The following is a 14,411-nucleotide window of genomic DNA, read 5'->3' on the forward strand; positions in this document are numbered from 1 at the left end:
AAATGAGGGTGATAATTTGGGGAACAATGTATCCTATTGAACTAGGGTACTTCCCTTTTGTTCATCATAACCATCTCTTAATTACTAGATACGGTGTTTTGCAGAGAGTGAACAAAGTCAAATAAGACATGGTCCCTGCCCCCTAGAGGTACGTGATCAATCTATTATGTAGACAAGCATTCCCAGAACTTATCTAGAACAAATCAGATTGAAGTAAGAGCTATTATAAAGTACACGAGTTATGTGAGATTGAAAGAGAATGAGAGATTAATTATAATCAGGGATGAGAAATCTAGGAAGACTTCCTGGAGGAGGTAGTACGTGAGCAGGGCTCTACAGAACAGTTAGGACTTTGGCAGGAAAAAAGTGAGAGATAAGTGGGAGGAACAAAGTCAGAAGAATGCAAATTGTGCCACATGACTACTTCGAGATGGTTGAGGTAGCGGCTATCAGAGAGGTCGTAGTCAGATAAATTAGGGATCCAGTTAAAGAGCTCTTAGCACTACTTTGTAGATAACATGGAGCTGCTGACGATTCTTCAGGAAGGAAGAGACATGATTGTATTGTGCTTTAGAGTATAATTTTGTTTGCTCTCTAGAATAGGGCATTAGAATCCAGATACAGTCTGTTCACTTTGGAATACAGCAACTACCATTTCTCTTAATTAACTGCTTGGTCGGTAGCCATTTCTTCGTAGCCTCCTTCATGAACTTCCCTTGCTCTGTTGGTGTCTTAAATGTTTGTTTCCGAGGCTCTGTCCTCAGCCCCTTCTTTTCACTGTTTTCTCTGGCTCAGTAAATGTATCATAATATGCAAAGGCTTCAGCTACCGCAACATGGCTTCAGCTACCACAATATGCTAATGATTTCCCAAAACACATTTCCATGTCTCTTGCCTTTCAAATGCCCCAAACCAGCATTTCCAGTTTCCTATACATGACCTGGTATTTTCAGCTATGTCCCCAAGTGTAACTTTGTATCTTTTTCCCAATACCTCTTCTTCATTTGTGCATCTATATAAGTGGCATCATTGCCATTTACCCAACTGTCCAGTGAAAATGTTGAAATATTCTCAATTTTGTTCCCATCTATAGCTGACAATTGCATCCAATTAATCACCAGTCATAAATTCTACCTGCTAAATAGCTCTGATACCTCTTCTTTCTTCATATCCCCAAAACCATGTCTGTAGTTTAGACCAGTGCTTCTCTGCCTTTAGCATGCATAGGGATCACCTGAAAAGTTGGTTAAAATGCACATCATGATTTTGTAAGTCTAGGGTGAGGCCTGAGAGCAAGCGTGCCTCCCTCGTTCCCTCCCTCCCTCTCTTCCTTCCTTCATTTTTTTGTCCCCCCCCCACCCAAGAATATACCTTTCTAACAAGCTCCCAGGTGGTGGTGTTACTTGTATTAGTCCATTCTCACACTGCTATAAAGAACTGCCTGAGACTGAAACTGGATAATTTATAAAGAAAAGAGGTCTAATTGACTCAAAGTTCCACATGGCTGGGGAGGCCTCAGGAAATTTACAATCATGGCAGAAGGGGAAACAAGCATGTCTTACATGGCAGCAGGTGAGACAGAGCAAGTGAACAGGGAAGAGCCCCTTATAAAACCATCAGACCTCATGAGAACCCACTTACTATCATGACAGTAGCATGGGGGAAACTGCCCCTATGATCCAATCACCTCCAACCAGGTCCTGTCCTTGACATGTGGAAATTTGGGAATTACAATTTGAGATGAGATTTGGATGGGGACACAGAGCCAAACCATATCAGTAGTACTGTTTCCAGGATCGTACTTTGAATTGCAGGGGTTTAGATAACATACATCTTTTGTCTGGGCTACTGAAGTAGTTTCTAGTCTTTTTGTCTTCTAGATCATTTCTCAACATTGACAGAGTCCCTCATTTTAACAGTTTTTTGGTGGTTGTTTTCTAGAGCAGGTGTTGACAAACTTTTTCTGTGAGGGGTCAGATAAGAAATAATTTAAACTTTGTAGGCTATATGGTCTTTGTAGCAACTGTGCAACACTGTTATTGTAGTGACTAAGGAGCCATAAATGAATGATTTGGATTTTGCCCATTTGTCATAGTTTGCCTATCTCTTGCCCAGATTAGGTTTAAATTTCCTAATGAGACTTACAAGGTCCTTTAATTGGCCCTAACCTAGAATCCAGCCTAATTGTCTCTCTTCCCCATGCAACTGTTCTTTGCATAAAAAACACTCTGTGATGGGTCACACTTCCATGCCTTTGCAGATGCTGTCCTATCTGCCTGGGATGCAACCTCAGAGTTTAAGCTCTAGCTTGACCATCACCTCCAACCTGACAGCTTCCTTAATTGATGGAGTCTCTTTCTCCTTCGTGATCTTGAAGTATTCTGTGCATATCATTATTTTGGCACTTGGTGCATTTCAATCACTTGCTTTCATTCTTACTTGAGTCCGAGGCCTCCTTAAGGGAAGAAACATCTTTGCATAATGCATTGCCCAGCACTCAAGAGATGGCCAATATATGTTTTTGAATAAATGATCAGTTCTCAATAACCTGAAGAGCTCATTTAAATCTGGTGTGTGCTTAAGTTTCTTTTGGCAATAGTAACTTTCATCCATTGTTCATGTGAATTTCCATCATTAATCCAGTTCTAGGCAGTGTGGGTTCTGATTTTAAATCTTATGCAAAATGAAACATTGCTTTGTGACACAGCATTATGCGCATAGTTGTAAATACAGAATGAGTGGCACTTGACTGCAATGGGATTAATGCAGTCCCTCCATTGGTTTGGCCAGTTTGAAGGAGACAAAACACTTCTGCATCCAGCAGCACTACCCCCAAACACTATAACTCTTGGCATTTAAAAAAACTGATTATAGAAGCCTTGGCTACTCCATCTTTTTCATCTTTTCCATCTTGGACATTGGATTGAAGAGGAGGCAGCCTCTGAATAAGGTGAAACAAATCATGTCAGAGTGATTGATGGAGGCTGTGCTTGGCACACCCCAGGTGATTGTGTTGGGTGGAAGAGTCATCAATTTGCTCCCCCAAAAGGACGTATGGTGGAGTCATAAATATTTCACAAAATGTGGGGTGACATCTGCTTTCTTGTTTACTGAGAACAATGCCTGCTAGAATGTTCCTCCTCCAGACAGTTGTTCCCAGTTCTGATCTATCAAAGACTTATTTACCTACTGATGGGAAGTGTTGCTATTTCTTACATTTTCCTTTGAGTTTTCATTTTGATTTTTGAGAACTGTATATTCTCCAGAGGCTGAACTATTTTCTTTATTATACATTTTGTGGGAGGCAAAAGAAAATATACATTCTTTGTTACAGGTTTGAAATAGCAGCAGTTTCTAAAGGGCAGGGTCATTTTTCACGTTTTGGTATTTTGTGATTCGAGAAAAAGAAGCTGAGTTCTTATAACATCACAATCGAGAGAGAAATCAGGATGCACTTTGGAATTTTGGTTGGACTTCTGTTACCGCTTGTACGTATTCATAACGGTTTATATTTTTCAAGGTACTTTCATATACATAACTTCCTATAATCATCACAAAAGCCCTGGAATCAGGGAAGAAAGAAAAACATAAAAGAAAAAAATTTCAGAGAGGAGCAAACCAAACCTCAGATAGGGTAAGACACTCGCCTGAGTCTATACAGCTAGTTAGTGGCAGACCCAGGATTGGAATAATGACTCTTTCAATAAAATTCTTACATATACATAAAAGGGAGTCTTTAAAATGGTGTGTCTTTTTGGCCTATGAATTACAGTATATATGGACCATTCAAGAGTCAGTAAAGGTTTAAAATCATAGTTGAAAATGGATTTTATTTATGTTATTTTGCCCTCTTTGCTGTTAGGAGAAATTGGGCCAAGAGCAGGTGGAAGTGAGTGATTTGTTGAGGTCATGAAGCAGGTCACTACAGTCACTATGGGGAAGTGACAAGACTCCATGATTTTGTAAGTTCAGCTCAGTCTGTTCATGTTGCCATTGAAGTCTCTTCCTCTTCATCCAGATAATGAAACTGCAGAGGTGACAGTGCGTGTGTGATCACGCGGTGGGTCTATATGTGAACTGTGGTGTCCTCTCCCCCTGCTGTCATTGTTATATCCTGGAAATGCATCGCCCCTGCTTAGTGAAGGATTCCAGCCTTTGTTAAAAGCACTATAACCCTAAGTTACTGAGAGGCCAGGCTGCAGTCAGTGCAGTTTCCAGTAGAGGTGAGTTCCTATCAGGTTCCTGATTGTAAGCACTAGCAATTTGGTTTTTGTTTTAAAAAGTTCAGAATAAACACTGGAAATGGTTTTGAAATGTAACTTAATGAGATTTCTGTGGTAGCTAAGCATCAAAATGGGCACAAATCTGAGGTTGGTTTGATTGTAATATTGCCCCTACTCTTGGGGCAATATTAAAAGTACTTTCATATATATAAACAAAATGCAGCTTATGGGTTTTTAAAAAAATAAAAAATTGAGAGGGGCATAATACTGAGAGGAGATAACGTAAAACATCATTTATGAAGTATAGATTTTAATTTTCTCTGCCTTTATGGTTATAGGCAGGTATCTGTCACCATTTAAATTTTGAGAAGGTATTGAATCGTGTTGGTGTTTATTTCTGGTTGGATTGTTTTTGTCTGTGCTGTTAATGGGAATGTATTCCAAGTCCTAACGGGACTTGGAGGATGAAGACACAGTGCCAACCAGAGAGGCTTATACTTGAGGACAGCAAGGAAAAGTAAGCCTAGACTAGGTTTGGATGACTTACCCATCCCTGCCCTCACCATTCACCATTATAAAAATAAACTAGTGCATAGGCCATGGTATTGATGCCCTGAGGGACACTGCAGAGCTAAACAGAGAAACAAAGGCAAGTGGGTCCCAGTGCCAATGGTTCCATTAAGCCACACCTGAAGACAGAATTATCCCTTGTTTCTAGTCCAAAGAAGGAATAAGCTGTTGGCATAACTTTCTCCTTTTTAAAATTGTTTGGGGATATATGTTATTATTTTGTACTTGCTGATGCCATTGATGATCAGAGTTCTTCCCGTATCTGTCTAAATTGTGAAACTTATTAGGTGGTAAGAAGAAGAGGACGTCTTTTTCTTTTTTTCAGCTCTCTATTTCTGGTGCAATAGAGAGCACATGGAGGTTGATGACTTGGATGTTGACAGCTCTTGATGAATACTGTCCCCAAGATGTGATTCATTTCCCTGGGTTAATTTTATAGTTTGCATTTGAGTTAGTCAAGAAAAATAGTATTCTACCAACTGCCACCCACTTATCTCCTCCTTTTCTCTTAAAAGGAAGCAATTTTCCTCAAGAGGACTAGGTTTCATGCCTCAGGATATTGTAAATTCTTCTGAAAATATTTACCCCCACCCCTCACCCCAACGCACTTCTGTCTTCCTCTCTAACAACCCATTCTCTGGCCTCTGTCAAAAACTACCTCTTACAGTAGGTTTGCTTGGCCCTACTTTCTGTAATTCCTCTTTTCTTCTAACTGTTTTATATAGCATTGGTATGATAATAACATGTGCCTGTACATTGTTTTACAAATTGGCTTAATTTTTTTGGACTTAATGAAATATCCTTAAGATGGATACCTTTATCTTGTATTTACTTTGTATTCTTCTTTCCTTCCATGCCTGGTAAAATCTTGACTTCAATTCATTAACAGCATTGATCACTTGAAAATGTAAATAAAAGTATGTTTGTGTAGTGGTTATGAGTGCAGACTCTGGAACACTCCAGATAGCCTGAGTTCAAATTCTGGCTACTTATTGGCTCTGTGACCCAAGACATATTATTTTACCTCTCTGGTCCTCAGTGTTCTCACCTATAAAATGGGAATAATTTTAGCATCTGTATCAGAGGGTCATAATGGGGGTGAAAGAAGTAAAAAGAGCAAAAGTATAAGAGTTCTACCTTATACCAACATATAAGGTAAAACAATGCCGTATAGTTGCTGAAGAAACATAGGCTACTGTTAATAATGTACTGTGATTGATTGACTTTCAATGAAATTTAAAGATTGTCAGAGGGCCTTTTAAATTTCTACTTCTTCAGTGATTACTAACCCTTGAAAAACAGAAACATTCCAAATAAATGTTGAATTCTTCCTGTTTCAAGGACACCTCTTATCTCATATTCTTTACACATTGATGTATATATGTGCATATGCATCTACATACACAAATTGTCTTTGTAGATCAAAGCTAAAAGACAACCATCATATAGACTTTGTTCAGTAAAATAATGGCCATATACCATTCTCATACAAAGAAATGAATTTGGAATACATAATGTTGAAAGCCAGGGAATGAAAATTACCTATATTTTTGATATTTTATTACGTTTAAAAATTCTACTTTACACTTTCATCACTTATTAAGCATATGATTTTATTCTCCCCAACAAAGTATGTCAATAGCAAGTACTATATTTCTGTTTTTTTTTTTTTTTTTTTTTTTTACCAGTGAAGAAACCGATGGATGAAAAAACTGACATTGGGAGGAACTTGTCCAAGGTCCAGTGAAAACAGCTGACCTGGACAACTCCTATTCACTCTCCTTGTCCACAACCACTTTGCGATTCTTACTCAGTTGGGCATTCTTGTTACAATGCTTTTGTAGTATGATTGGCCAAGTTTTCTAACATCTCCACAAAATCTAAACCAATTCGGACAATTCCAGGATTGGGACTGATTAAAATTTTGAGGGGAAGAGAGGGCTCATCATGTAGGAAAGGCCTATGAACCAGGCACTGTGTGGGACACACATTGCTTCTAATATGCACAGTACCCATGTGAGGTAGGCATCATTCCCCCTGCTTTATGAAGAAATGCAGAAACTGCAGTGCAATATTATAAAATAATCTATTTCAGGTTGAACAGCAGAGCTGGGATTTGAACCCAGTATTTTGTCAGTGTCAAGCCCACCCCCTTTCTCTTGCACAATTCTGCTTCCAATGTTTATAAAAAAGGATCAATTTAATACCTATGCTCAGCATTCCCATACACTTCTAATGGATTAGGAGAGATTATGTAAAGAGATTTGGCAGTTAGTAAAATCTGACCCTACCCCATAGAGGAAAAAAATATATATATACCACCACAGAAACTATTTCTACTGCTTTTTAACCTGTATGCTATTTAAAAAATATAGTGGGCAAAAAAAGAGAGAAACTTTTCTAATATTCCTTTGAAATCTACATATTCAGTGAATTCTCTTTTAAGTAGAATATGATTAATTTAGCCTCTTATTCTGAGGAATTAAAAAGCGCCATTTCTCTTGCTTATTCAATGCTTGTGAATAACCAACAGCCAGTATGTTAAGGGTGGAAAAAAGTGTGACTGTGATCGCTAGGTTCCTATTAAAGAGCAAGGAGCTTACTTGGATCACGGCATTTGCTCTGATGACTTATTTGGGCATATGTCCCAGTTTTTAAAATCTCTTCTTTATAGTCACTAGTGCAGTCTATTGGCTTAGGAAGCAAACGTGACTCTAAAATTTGTTGTGTGACTGTGAACAAGTCATTTCTAGCCTCTTAGGCCTTGTTTCTGCCTCTGAAATGACACATAATTATGCTCACAAAGGGTTTGGGGGAAGATTCATTAAGGAAATTACCACTTATTTAGAAAATTGCTGCTCAAGTTCATAGAATGTTTCCCCAGTGGGCTTAATGAGCACATGGCCCTCCTCAAGGTGAATGAATCACTTCTGTTTCTCTGGGGAGGGGCTTTTCTTTTCTTCTAACCTCACTTCTTGACTCGGTATCCAGGGCTAACAGTCTGGTTTTCTTAGAAAGAACGCTGACTTATTTACCCAATCTTTAAAAAGAGCTTTGTGTCTTTAGAGCCATCTGGTTTGTTCTGAATATTTTCTTCCAGTTCATTCTAGAGTTATGAACATGGGGGATTTAGAAAATGGTCCCCACAAAGGGGCATTAAGACAAGCCCCCTTGATGTTTCCATAATCAGGAGTGATTATTCACTCTTGTAATTTTCAGATATGATTAGTCAGGATAAACACTATTTTGTGCCTAATGGATTTATAAAGGCACATAAGAGTGGCACGCCAGACAGTTCAACAATCTTACCCACTGTTAAGAATTTTATAACCTCCTGTCCTCAAGTCATCAGTGATGACTCGGAACAAAATGCCAAAGACAGCCTGACTTGTTCAGTAATCAGGCGGGTAGTTGAAGTTGCCTGGTTAAAATCCTCCACGCATATTTGACTGTATGAACAAAATGATGAAGTAGACATTGCTATTATATTGGAGCTGATGGATGGAAAGACCAGAACATTTGCAACTTGTCTTTTTTTTTTTTCCTGTTCACTGATAACTTCAGGCTTCAACCATACTCCATTCCCCATCCTGTTCTTGAAAGAGAAAACACATAAATTATTCTGATTGACTGGGAACGTTGGCTGATAGAATATTGTTCTTCTTGTCTATTTCTAGCCCTGCTTGTCCATCACATAATGATCACTGAAATCAAGGACTGGGCTGGCAAACACTGTAAGCAGAGGCTCCTCTGGTGAAGACTCTGTGTGATAAAAAAAATTTTGCCTTCATCTTTTCATTGATTTGAGAGCCCTCCTGTAGTTGGCTGGAGGCTGTCAGTAGGGACTACAAAACCAAACCCCAAGTGGCTTTGCACACTCGCAGAGTCAGCTTCTTAGGTATATTTTTTCCCAATTTTAGCATTTCTTGTGTTATAAAATTTATAGGAGGCCATTGGTTTGGACTAAGGTCCTGCACTAGGCCCAACAGACTAAACCAAAATCGAGTTACATATGCTAAGGTTCTATATTACGAAGCTGAAACTAAGTTATTTATCTGATCTTCCAAGAAATCAAGGGGGGGGGGGGGGGGGGGGGGGGGGGGCGGAGAGAGAGAGAGAGGGAATGAGAATAGCCAAATCCCCAATTCAGTCAGCTTGACAAGGAAGTCTTCTCTACTTTAACCTTTACAACGAAAGCCACTTTGAAACAACCAATCCACTTATGGTTTTTTGTTTCTGCTTTCCTCAGTCCTCTGTTTCTAAAACCAAACTCCTCTGCTCAGCTCATTATGTTCATTTGTTCTATTTTATAGGTGAGGTTTTGTCCAATTCTGGAACACAAAAGCCAATTAAGATCTTTAAATTTCTTGTAAGGTTGTCTTTTGAAGCTTGGTATTTCTCTTATATTCCAAACTCAAGCATGAGGAAATATGAGTCCATTTATACATGCATCAAATGAGGGTTTCATTGAGACTTTCTACATGATGATATCTATATGACCCTGTCTATGTGATAAATATCTGTATTGATCTAGGGGAAAGAAAAAGATGTGGTTTATGAGAACCACTTCTTTTACTTCACTAAGAAGCAGAGTTAACAGAGAGAGGGGTGTGTGTGTGTGTGTGTGTGTGTGTGTGTGTGTGTGTGTGTGTGTGTTGGGAATGGGGGAGGAGGAACAGAGAGCAAAGCCTTATAGAGACATTGGCCACTTTGTCTCTTCATTATAAAAATACTTGTTTTAAGTATTGAAGAAATGATGGTGACAGGGTCTCTGCTGTCATTCTGATTTTATTGAGTTGACAGTGTGAAAAGATAATAAATCTTGAGACCCCCAAATCACTAAGCTAAAGGGAAAAGTCAAGCTGAGAACTGCTTAGGGCAAACTTCCATTCTATTCAGTCGTCCCTCTGCTCATTGAGATAAATGCACATGTGATTGCTTCCTTTGGAAAGGCTAATCAGAAACTCAAAAGAATGCCATTGTTTGCCTTTTATCTACCTATGACCTGGAAGCCCCCTCCCCACTTCGAGTTGTCCCTCGTTTCCAGATGGAAGCATTGTACATCTTACATACATTGATTGATGTCTCATGTCTCCCTAAGATGTATAAAACCAACCTATGCCCCAACCACTTTAGGCACATGTTATCGGGACCTCCTGAGTCTGTGTCACAGGCACATCCTTAACTTTGGCGAAATAAACTTGCTAAATTGACTGAGACCTGTCTCATATATTTTGAGTTCACAATAGATAGGCTGGAAAATTCTACTTTAGAAAATTTATTTAGGTTCTTTCAGTGATATTCCCGTGCTTGATAAGTAATGGAGGTTCTTACAGGTCTTGGATGTCTTGGGGACCAGGGAAGAGGGGAGAAAGAAGTGAAGGCTGGTTTATCCTATGCTTCCTGTATGCAAGGACCCTGCCAGGTGCCTTCACTGCTGTCATCTGAGGGCTTCCACAACTACGCAGGGTAGGTTGGATTCTCCATGTTTCAGTGACAAGACATCCTCAGAGAAGTAATTTAGCTTCTACGAATGAGGAAGAAAAAGAAAGAAGAACTACCCACATCCCAAAAGCTGTGTCATAATTAACAAGTGCTTCTGGATCTTGGCTGCATGTTAGAATCACATGGAGAAACTTTAAAAATCCTTGATGTCCAGCTGCACCCAGACCAATTAATTCAGACTCCGAGGGTGGAGCCCAACATCAGTAGTTTCTAAAGCTTCCCAGATGATTGCAATTGCAGCTAATGTTAATAATGACTGAATTAGTAAATTTAAGGTAAATTACAGTGTATATGCTTGCTTCAAGATTCAGAATCAAGGAATGCTAGGGCAGGAAAGAACCCTAAAGTCACTTAATCTAATTGTTTAATTATACAAAGGAAGATACTATAGGTGAGATAAGTAAGGTGATTGACAAAATTCCTGTAGGTTAATCAGGACCAGAGCTGGGTGTCCTCCTTTAAATTGGACTTGTTTGACTCCTCAAGAAAGGCTCGAATACAAGAACATCCATAGAGTTAATGCAAGCGGTTGCTTTTGGGGCTTTATTACAAATTGCTCTTGCATTTTCTTTTTTACTTGTGGGAACTATTTCTAAACACACCCCTATGTATTAATACCGTATTTTAGTATCAGTTTTGATAGGATTTTGGGGGGTCGCTGTTGTTATTGTGATCTTTTCCACCCAAACAAAGAACATCCAGAAGGCTATGGCTAGAAAAGTAATTTAAATTTTATCAAGTATTTGCATAACTGGTGTATCTTTGCTGTCTCAGAAAAGGACTAGGGAATCAGAGGTCAACTTGAAGCTCCTTATTTATATGATAATTACCAGTAAGCGGTGGCCACTGATTCATGATACAAATCATTTGTACCTCTGGGACTTGTATGTTTACTGGGCAGGAAGTATGTGATTATGTCGTACTAATTAGTTTCTAGGTGACAGAGAGAATGTAGCACAATTGAGACTAAGTTTGGTAATTGTGTGCTGTTTAGTTTCTTTATTTACTTGTTATGGCAGAGTTTTTAATTTAATTTTTAATCCATAGGAAGTCTCACAATGAATACACACCTGAATGACTGGATACTAACCTTCATATTATCACTTTCATAGTTTATAACATGCTTTAATATGCTAATCTTATGTAATCTTAGCACCAGTCCTCTGAGGCACATATGATTATTATTATAAAACTCCCTTTACATGCTAACAAACTGAAGGCAGAGACATTGCAGTAATACTTCAAGATCCTACAGCTAGAAATGTAGCACCTAACTTGAAATTCACATCTCCTGTGATTAATAATGATAAGGAATGGTAATGAACCACCAGAAATGATCACAGTTTAGCTTGATTTTCCTGATTTTTCTCAACAACCAAGAAAAACGCTGTGAAGATAGAAGATAGCGGGAAACTGTTGTTTAGGGGTGGGAAATAAAAATAATGTAGATCTTGGTGGGAGGAGAATAAATTCAGCGAGGTTATGTTTTCACAACAAAGAGAAAGAGCCTTGGTGGAGGAAAAGCTGAATGAAAAACAATGGAATGTTATTTGTAGTCTGGCGGAAAAGAGGGCTGAGGAAAAGAAGGAGGAGGTGGTAAGAGCAGGCTTTAGAACAAAGCCCCACAAAGAACAATAATAAGGAATAGACAAGGAAGGACAGAAGAAAGTGAAAAACAAATGTGGTGAAAAAGGAGTCTGTTGTTAAACCAAGGCAAGATAGGAAATTAGAATTAGATGAATCTTAAGTTTGGTTTTTAGTGATTTTCTAAATGTTCCAGCAGTCCAGAAACACTCATTTAAAGAGTAGACGGAAAGTTGTTATGATCTGAAATGAAACAAGGAGAATGGATAGGAACCACTTCTACCTACAGCATACTGTTCACTGCATTTGTCTTCCAGGCAAATGCTTCCTGAATATGTATGACAGAGCCTTTCTGATAATAATACAGAGAGTTATATTACCTGAAATATGGGAGAAACACTAGGTAGCATGGAATCCAAAGGCCCTCAGATATGGGTGATGTCGAAAGAATATTATCTCTGAGACAGCATATTTCACTATGCTTATAAAAAGCCTGGGGCAAAATGTAGATATTACAAGAACCCAAGACTATCGTTCCATAGGTGAAGCGTTCCATGATCTGATAGGCAAAATGTTGTTGCCATAGAAGAATAAAATTCACGAACTCTAAGAGCATCAAGTTTGATTTAACGCCTTTTTAAATCTCCAAATACTTTTCTGAAGAACATTTTCATAAATTTGCAGTCAAAAAAGAATTTGGGCCAGAGGTATGCTATGTATTGCTACCTGCTAGGTCTCTATTAAATAACCTTCCATCATCTTTGGCCCTCAGGTGGCCCATCATGAGAAAATCCAAAATAACTACTGCATTAGTCATGGCTTTCCAGAGAAACAGAACCAATAGGAAGTGTGTGTGTGTGTGTGTATATATATTTTATGTATATATATAGACAGAGAGAGAAAGAGAGAGAGAGATAGTGACATATATATAATATATATATAATATATACACAGAGAGATAGAAAGAGAGGGAGAGAGAGAGAGAGTTTTTTTAAGGAATTGGCTCATGCAATTATGGAGGCTGGAAGCTCCGACATCTGCAGGGTGGGCTAGCAGGCTGGAGACTCAGGAAAAGCCAGTGTTGCAATGAAATCTGAGGAGTGTCCAATGTCAGAATTCCCTCTTTCTCAGAAGAGGCCAGTCTTTTGTTCTATTCAGGTCTCTACCTGATTAAATGTGGCTCACTCACATTGTGGTTCATCCAATCCACTTTATTCAAAGTTTACCAGTTGTCATGTAAATCTCATCTAAAACACCCTCAAAGAAATATCCAGAATAATATTTGATCAAATATCTGGACACTGTGGCCCAGTCAAGCTGACACATAAAATTAACCATCACAACTACACTGGTGAGATTTTTATATTCATTGACTCTTCCGCTGCCTGAATTCTCTTAGATTAGCTCTATAAGGGGTGTGTGTGTGTGCTCCTGTGTGTGTGTGTGTGTGTGTGTGTGTGTGTGATCACTTTATTCCCAACAGAAAGAGAGACATTTCCTGACAAGATAAATGGAAACCAGAGTTTGACTTTTTATTGGTGTGTCTGGAAGCCCTAGAATGAATGTGTGGGGTAGGAAACAACTTTTGACAACAGATTCCAGAAGCTTTGGATGATGTTATCTGTAGAAATTACTATGTAAATATGAAGCATAAAGATGTGCATTTCCATTTCAATGGAACAGTCTTCAGTTATGCGTAACTATGGAGAGTTATAAAACTCAAAAGATGTTCCAAAGAATGAGACTTGAGTCAAAAGAAAGGTATATTATCACCGTTGGTTTATGCAGTAATAATAATAATAATAATAATGGCTAAGTGCTTTACATGTATGCTTTTTATCTAATCCTCAAACAGCCATTCTTACAGATGAGGAAACTGAGACACAGAAAAGATGACTAATTTGCTCAAGGTCAAACATCAGCAAGTGTTGGGAAAGTTTTTGGGTAAGGAGGGACTTTATCAGTGGTGGGTTGCTCTTGAACCCAGTGGCCACGTCCTCTTAACAGACCTGGTATATGGCCAACCTGCTTTTGCCCAACATCTACAGAGACTGGTTACTGTTCATATCATTTTTGTAAATCAAGAAAGAACTGCGCTGAGATGCTTGTTTGTGAGTGATGACCTACATTTCTGTCTAAGTCCTCCAGATACAATTAGGCCCACCATGCTACTTGACCATCATGTTTCTCATCTCTGGCTTGGGGCTTTCTGCATTGCCTCAATGGCTATTTCGAACCTTCACCGTGCTCCTCAAGGCAACTTACCATCCTTGGTCAATCTAGGATAATGATTACACTGACTGCCTCACTGATAATCTAGGGGCCAGTGGACATGCCCTCTCAAAACTTACCTCCTCTTCAGCCCCAAATCATCTCCAATTTACCCATTATCCTTCTTTTCATCCCTTAATCACCTAGGACCTTTACTTCAAGCTGATCAGTTCAGGGCAATCCAGGACACAGTTAGGAATTTCATATGGAGACGAGAGGAGAAATTCTTAGTGAATACTTTCTGTTCAAGCTAATTCT

This window comes from Hylobates moloch, unplaced genomic scaffold (genome assembly GCF_009828535.3).
Source record: "Hylobates moloch isolate HMO894 unplaced genomic scaffold, HMol_V3 SCAFFOLD_12, whole genome shotgun sequence".
Taxonomy (NCBI): Eukaryota; Metazoa; Chordata; class Mammalia; order Primates; family Hylobatidae; genus Hylobates; species Hylobates moloch.